Source organism: Petaurus breviceps, unplaced genomic scaffold (genome assembly GCF_028583685.1).
Source record: "Petaurus breviceps papuanus isolate PSGF00001 unplaced genomic scaffold, PetGlider_PUasm1.0 90752, whole genome shotgun sequence".
Lineage (NCBI taxonomy): Eukaryota > Metazoa > Chordata > Mammalia > Diprotodontia > Petauridae > Petaurus > Petaurus breviceps.
This window is the reverse complement of record NW_027187336.1, coordinates 9,650,180-9,657,151: the sequence shown is the minus strand read 5'-3', so window position 1 is coordinate 9,657,151 and position 6,972 is coordinate 9,650,180.

Here is a 6,972-nt window from a genome sequence, read left to right as displayed (position 1 = left end):
ATACAATTCATTATGAAATATGTAGTATTTGAACTGGACCTGGGAGAATAGGTAGTTTCTGGCATGGAAAGAAGCTGCCCACCAGAGTTGGAGGGTGATTATAGTATGCCAGTTCAGAGATCATCGGATTTATAGATGGAAAGGATGATTACTCATCATTTAGTATACCTGCCTCACTTTTTAAATAAGAAGATTAAATTTAGTAGGGATGAATGTAAAGACTTGAACTTGGGTTCAAAAAATTAACTTCCCAAGTAGAAAATGGGGAAGATGTGGCTAAGTAGCAGTTTATCTAACAAAGATCTGGGGGTTGTAGTAAACCACAAGCTCAACAAAAGGGTCAGAAATGTGCTATTGCAGCTAAAAAAATCAATGACATCCAACGTTGTATTAAATGGGCTATGGTGCCTCTGATTCAGCCTACAAATTCTACACACATACATCCCTCCCCCACTGTCCTTATTTTTATCAGGGAGGGAATTGGGGCCTATAGAGGGCAAGTGATTAGCCAAAAGTGAAGTGGTTATGAGTAAAAGTGTGGAGGTGGACATGCACAAATCATTTTCAGATGACACAGAACATAACTATGAACACATTCCATTTGAGCATTGAAGTATATCATCATTCTAGGTGAGTAGGTTATAAGGCTAAAGAGTTTGTAGGAGAAGTCATGGTCCAGGTCCAGAGGGAATCTTTGAATGCTAGGTTAAGAAGTTTGGACTCTTAATTGTTTTGGGGGATTTCTGAGTAGGAAATGGACATGGTTATCATTTAGAAAGATGAAACTGGTAACAGGGATCAGGATAGAATGAAAAACAGAGACTATAGTAGTGGAGAGACTAGTTGAGAGATTATTACATAGTTCAAACTTTTCATTCCATTCAACAAATATTCATTAAATGCCTACTGTATGCACAGAGTGATTAGGGTTTGAAAGGTGAAATCCTTGGAAAGAGGGAGAAAGGGATGGAGGTAGAGCCAAAGAAAAATGAACAGGCCTTGGTTATAGTAATTGCTTTCAGGTTGTTTCATGTGCCTACAACTCGATCTCCCTAATTAGACCGTAATCCTTAGGATAAGAGAACATATTTTCTGATTGCCTTGAATTCCCCCAATGGAGATGCTAGAGGAAAGAGTTCTGCTCAGTACACATTAAATCCATGCTTGTAGGCTGATTGACAAAGGTGGTGACAATATGGACTGTGGCTAAATAGACATGTGATACATGATGCAAACATTCTGGCTCATTCTCAGCTGATCTCAAAATTTCTGAAGGTTGTGAAGGAAGAAGTTTTTTTTTAAGGATATGGAATTTATTTTGGGTGTTGAGCAACCAAAAATAGGTTGAATATGTGTGCACATGATGCATAACAGAAGTTATTTCTGTATCTATCTCATTCTCCTTGGAAGGGTAATAGATGTGCTATCATCATGTGTGGTTCTAGGTGTGGCTGAGAAGATGGGTCAGATCACTGATTCCTTCCAAACTTTCACAAAGACGGTAGGTAGTTGGTGCAGTGCGTAAGATCACTGGACTTGAAATCAGGAAGACATGAGTTCAGATCCTGCCCCAGATGTTTTTTAGTTCCGTGACCCTGGGCAAATAATTTTATTCACTCAGCTTCAATTTCTTGATTTGTAAAAACAGGGATAATAAAAGCACCTCCCTAGGGCTATTGTGAGGAGGTAATCAAATAAGGTAATGTTTATGTAGGGCTTTGCAAACCTCAAAGTTTTATGGTATTTGCTGAGCTTGGTGCTGAATTCAATACATGTTTTGTATAACATGGCTCATAACTGCTCCTCTCCCTTTTATGACAGCAGAAGATATTTGTGTATTTAGTTGACTTTAAATATATTATTGATGGCTTGTTTTTATAGTTTAGTCATTCCCTAAGGTACTCCATCCCCATTGAATCCTTTTTGTAACAAAGAAAGATGAGTAAAACCAAATGACAGAAAGGGGCTATGTTTGATGGTGTAAGAATCCCTTATAACCCTTTGCCTCTCTAGCGAGGAAGGAAGTGTTTTTCAAGATCTGTTCTATGGTCATTTTAATTAATCAGTGTCTGCTTTTTGGTGTTGTTTTCATTTATACTATTGGGATTATCATGCACTGATCCTGCTTTTTCCATACTTCATCAGTTCATACAAGCTTGATGTTTTCTCAATATACATTATCATATAAATAATATAGAGTCAACCTCTAATGATTTATTCAAAGTAGGTGTGCAAAGAAAGATATGAAAACTTAAACTTTTTGTGTTGGAGAACTATTTTGTTTCATACTGGAAACCTCCTGAGTGGTGACATACTTTGCATGTGCTATACATGCTTGTAATCATGTATGTATACACATACACCTTCAGCGAAGTCTATGGTTTAGCAACCCTAAAAGAGGCATACTAAAACTGTTTTGGCTCATGATGGCATCAGTGGAATAAGTATATAACTTCTTCATATGGCTAGTTTAAAGGGGAAAATGCTCATATGAATAAATTTTATTGATACACACATAACACATATAAAATATGTCACCAAGTATGAGGCTTCTAACAGGAAACAAGATAGTTCCTTAATGCAAAAAGTTTTAAGTATCTCTTTCTCTTTGTCCTTTGATCAACTGTATTGAAATTGACTGTATGTTATCATAGCAATACCCACACTGGCATACCCAGGATGGTTGCTAGCACAGGTGCTTAGACCTGCTTTGCTAGGAAAGATAGCTGTTTAAGGGGTCAACAATCATTTTTAATTATATTCACTGGTTTAGGGGAAAAGTCAACACCCTGAATTTCAGAGAAATAAAGACCAACAGACAGGTCTCTGACCGCCTGAATCATCAATACACTTTACATACATCCCTGGTTTGAGAGAATTTTCTTGGCAAAGATACTAGAATGGTTTGCCATTTTCTTCTCCAGTTCATTTTATAGATGAGGAAACTGAGATAAACAGGGTGAGGTGACTTGCCCAGGGTCACACAGCTAGTAAGTGTCTGAGGCTAGTTTTGAACTCATGATGATCAGCCTTCCTGATTCCAAACCCAGTGCTCCATCTACTTCATCTCCTCACTGCCCAGATTAAAGATAAAGTGTTTATTAAGGCCTTACTATATTTTGAACAATGGGCTAATTACTGAGGATACACATAAAAGCAAGCAGGATAGCCACTGCTCTCATTAGAATGTAAGGAGCTTACATTCTAATGAGAGAAGGTGAAGAGATCATCTGTGTTAGGGATTTAGCCATCTTCTCATTCATTAGACTACAAATGCTGCCCTTTGCTCTGGGTTCCTTGGTGGTTCCTTGAGCATTCTCTTGCTTCCTACTGTAGCGGCAACCACACTGGCATACCCAGGATGAGTGCTAGCATAGGTGCTTAGACCTGCTTTACTAGGGAAGATAGCTGTTTAAGGGGTCAACAATCTTTTTTAATTAAATTCACTAGTTCAGGGGAAAAGTCAACACCCTGAATTTCAGAGAAATAAAGACTAACAGCCAGGACTCTGACTGCCTGAATCACTATACATTTTACATACATCCCTGGATTGAGAGAGTCTTTACATCTGAGCAGGCGGGGAGCTCTGAACATATGATAACTCAGAATCTTGAACAGGGAATCACAAGATCTTTCTCATAAGCAAGCCCCCCAAATTAAAATACCAACTCAGAGTATATATACACTTCTCAGAGCCAGAAGGCATCACAACCTTCCTGACTCAGTGCCTAATTAGAAATTAGCAAAAGATGTGAAAGCCTTCCTACAAGTAAGCCACCCCTAAGCAAGCTTCCCTTAATGGGCTCCACATGAGTCCTATTAATGGGCAGGGAAGGTCTTAAATCCCATTAACATTACAGTTGCTTATAAGATCATGGATGTGAAGGAAAAGACCAATTGTATAAGCTGTTATTATAGCAGTTATAGAGGATGTGCCTCCTTATATAGCAGGATATGATGAGAGGGACCACACTTCACTTGCATATGTTACATCTCAATCAATTACTTAACGTTATCTGATTTTTATTTTAACATTATGAGCTTTAGAGAAATCCAGGAGTATATTTTGATAACTGAGTTTCTCATTCATATGTAATGGTGTCTGGCAAGCATAGATCCTGCCACTTGCTCAGCGGAGGAAATCTTTCTTCATGGAGACGTGGGGTAAACGATTCCTGGGAATGGTTAACTACTGTAGGGAGACTGTAGAGTTTTCACAGATATTTTGTAACTGGTTCTGGTTGGCTAACCACAAGGGAGGATCATTTTCCAGCTGGTTACATAGGTGGAATTGTTAATGTCTTTGAATGAACCTGAGGAAGATTCAGCTATTTCTTTGTTTCCTTCAGTTCTGGGGAAGCTTGATGACTCCTTTGCTCAAGGTGTCTACTAAGAGATCAGGTGGAAAGGGCAAGGATTGTAGAGTCTTCTCCTCTGAAACCATATGTTTGCCAAGAAATAGGCTTAATTCTTGGTCTTTTTATTTGTTCTTTTTTTTTTTATCATTTTAGGGGAAGGGAGTAGAACCAAACAACCTAGTGAATTGAGAGGTTGTCATGAAGGTCTTCCAACATTCTGTCATGCCAGAGCCTAGTTTGTAGGCCAAGTATTATAGGTGGAGCCAGAAGCAAAGAGTGAGGATCAGTCTTATGGACACATGACATTGAAAACTGAATGAGGATGTCTGGCAATGATGCTGCCCTGGTATGTGACATCGGTGGGATCAAAGCTACATGTGAACAAGACATGGTCAAATAGGAAATACGTTGCACATCAAGTTTTCCAAAGACTAAGGTGGTATGGTCTTGAAGTATTGGAGAGATGTACATTCTTTCCTGCTATATCTTTAAAATAAAAATCCCTTTATAAGAGCCAGTTGATAGATCAAATGAGATAATATTTGTAAAGTGCTTAGCATAGTGTCTAACTCATTGTAGGTGTTTACTAAATACTAGTTTATTTCCTTCCTAAAATGGTTACATGAAACAGGGATGTTAGTCATTGCTCCCTATCAGCAGAGGAACATAGGCAGTGAGAGCTTGAAGCAACAGTAGTATAGAGCCCCACAAACTCCTCAGGATACCCTGAAACCCTTAAGCAAATTGTAAGCTGCCTGACTCTAAGGCGTGTCATCTCTTTCTCATTAATTAATTAGCTCAGGACTCCACCCCAGTTTATTAAATATCAATTACTTAATGAACTGAACAAATCTCCTTTTAGTAGCAATTAATCTTGTCTATAACTAAATATTAAAATTACTAAATATATAATTTATTAATGAATACAATTAATAATAACATATATAGCTATTCATAATATTTTAATTATGCAGAAATTTATAGCCATAGTCTCCTCATATCTTCAATGCAACAGTAAATGTTTCCTCTTCACTTGCCTAGAAAGTCTCACACTAATCAATTCCCTCTAGATACTGATTAAAATCTCTTACAAATCTTCATATTTCTCCTTTACATAAGCATTAGATTCAATCTCTTGGAGGATAAGCCAGAGCAATCCTTTTTGAAATGACCTCTTCAGTATTTATCTGGAATTGTCTTTCCACAATATTCTGCTTTCCAGCTCTTCATAAACTCTTTGTAGGATTTGCCTATAAGTTTTCTTTATAGCATATTACTTACAGACAATTCTGATAACAGAAGAAATTCCATACTGCCTTTTTTTCAGTGTCTTCACAGATTCTCCCTAGACCTTCAAAGATCACAGCCAAGATATACACCTTGTACTTGCCTCCATAGGAAGAATACTAAGTCATATTTCAACTCTCACTTCAAAAACACCAGTATTAATTGCTTTCCCCTACTATTCTCTTTGGCTCTTAAAGCAATAGTATTAGTATCTACAGTCTTTGTAAGATAGACATTTAAACATGGGTTGCATTATTTAAAAGAAATCTCTCATTAGTTTGTGGTTCTAATGTGTACATTTCGTTTGCTCATATAGCAGATTAGCAAAGCATTTGAAAGAGTTTCATGTTATCCTTTGTGGATGGATATAGAGAGATGTGGACCTGATGGTATTACCAGTTAGGTAGATGAACCAGTAAGTTAGATTTGAAACTAGGTGAATGGCCAGACATAAAAAGTGATCATTAATGCCACAGACTTGAATGAAGTTAACAGATGACTGAAGCTGATTCAGGCCTTTTGAAGATACTCACAGTTTCAACTATGTAGTCAATCAAAAAAGGCTCCTCCCATACACGATACAACTGGTCAATCAAAATTAATTACAGAACACCTACACAAACTCCACAGACTTTCCAAGGCACTTCTCTTACACATCATCATGGCTCTGTGTTGTTTGACATTTCATTTAATGTATCATCGAACTTGCTTTGAATGAATGCATAGATGCCATGCTTATCCAATTTGTAGATAAAACAAATCTGGGAAGTATAACTAATATGTTGATTTTCAGAACTATGTTTTAAAGACTCTTATGGAGGCAGCTAGTTGGCTCAGTGAATAGAGCATTGGCCCTGGAGTCAGGAGGACCTAAGTTCAAATCCAGCCTCAGGCACTTAACACTTACTAGTTGTGTGGCCTTGGGCAAGTCACTTAACCGCAATTGCCCTGACTTCCCCCCTCCAAAAAGCAAAAAAAAAAAAAAAGAATCTTAGGAGGTTAGTGAACTGAGCTTATAAGATGAAATTTAATAGAGATAAGCCTTAAACTTGGGTTCAAAAGATGAATTTCACAAGTTCAAAATGGACAAAGTCAGACAGACAGCCATTAGTGTGAAAAATATCTGGGTCTCTTAGTTTGTTGCAAGAGCAATAGAAGTCAAATATGGAAATATGTTTTACATGATTGCACATACATAACTGTAGCAGCAAGCACCCCAAGCGTCCTCAGGGTTTGCTGCACCACAGTTTCTTAGATCTGCTTTGTTAAAGGAAAGCAATTCAAAATGGGTTAACAAGCTTACTTTAATCAGTCAGACATATATCGT